This window comes from Bactrocera latifrons, unplaced genomic scaffold (assembly GCF_001853355.1).
Source record: "Bactrocera latifrons isolate USDA-ARS-PBARC rearing strain unplaced genomic scaffold, ASM185335v1 scaffold_393, whole genome shotgun sequence".
Lineage (NCBI taxonomy): Eukaryota > Metazoa > Arthropoda > Insecta > Diptera > Tephritidae > Bactrocera > Bactrocera latifrons.
In genome coordinates, this window is record NW_017537038.1 from 133,207 (window position 1) to 134,622 (window position 1,416).

Below are 1,416 nucleotides of genomic sequence, written 5' to 3' on the forward strand. Positions count from 1 at the left end.
AACTTTTGCTGCACTGAAGCTATAATACTCTACTAATACTTGGTTTACAACGGTTGGTTGGCATGAGCGCTATATGCTATAGTGCTCCGATTTGCACAATGTATGCKGAGATTGTAGCGTTGCTTTGGGAAATAAGCCWTGCCAAATTTCGTGCAAATATCTTGTCAAATAAAACAGTTCTCTTGATAAGCAGTTGTTTTTCAATGGTTAGTTTGTATGAGCGCTATACGCTATAGTGCTCCGATCTGCAAAATATATATGGAAATTATAGCGTCGCTTTGGACAATAATCCATGCCGAATTTAGAGAAGATATCCTGTCAAATAAAAAAGTTGTTCATACAAGTATTTGATCGAGATTTGTCAGTTTGTACGACATCTACATATATGTTATAGTAGTTCGATCTGAACAATTTTTTCAAAGATTATAGCGTTGCTTAGGAAAATAATCTATGCCAAATTTGGAGAAAATATCTCGTCAAATAAAAAAGTTGTCCATACAATCGCTTGATTAACATTATTGAATTTGTATGGTAGCTATATGTTATAGTAGTTCGAACTGAACGATTTTATTTGAAAATTGTATCATATCTTGGGAAAATAAGCCATGTCAAATTTGGTGAAATAATATTGTCAAATAAAAAAGTTTCCATACAAGCGCTTGATTGAGATTGGATACTTCGATGATTCCGACAAATGAGCAGCTTTTTGGGCGACGTGTGAGAAAYTTTAGACCGATATCTCAAAAACTGCGGGACTAGTTCGCGTAGAAACAGMCAGACAGTAGTTTATATAAATAATCAGACAGAAAAACATGGCTAAGCCCACTCTGCTCGTCACGCTGATAACTTATATAAGTATGTATACATTTTATAGCGTCTCCGACTTTTCCTGCTGGTTGTTAAAAGCTTCGTGACAAACTTAATATAGCTTATTAAAAATAATAACAATGGTAATGCCGACCATAGACTTCACTTTAATTGTTGAAAAATAAATATCTTACAAACATAACATTCATAAGCAAGCTTGATTATGTGTGAGAGGCTTAAAAAGTTCGTCATTGTTTAAGTAGCTTTTAAGCGCTTTTTTTTACCGTGCCATTAAAGCACCAGCGCACACACAGCTGAAAGCTTTTGTTCTGCACTTTATTGAAGTAAGTAGCTTTGAGTGTTTCAAAGCTGTTATAAAAATCACAAGCCTTTTTTTCATGTTGCAGCTTTCGAAGCTGTGAAAGCTTTATATGGGTTTGACAGCAAGTAAACGAAAGTARCATATTTTTCAGTTGTGTTTCGTGCTATTAAGCGCATAGTTATGTACAACTTGGTTTGCGTTAAATTAGAGAAAAAAAATCTTAGTTTTGTGCCATATTAATATTTTTTTCAATATACATACATACATATATTTATGTTAACTACAAC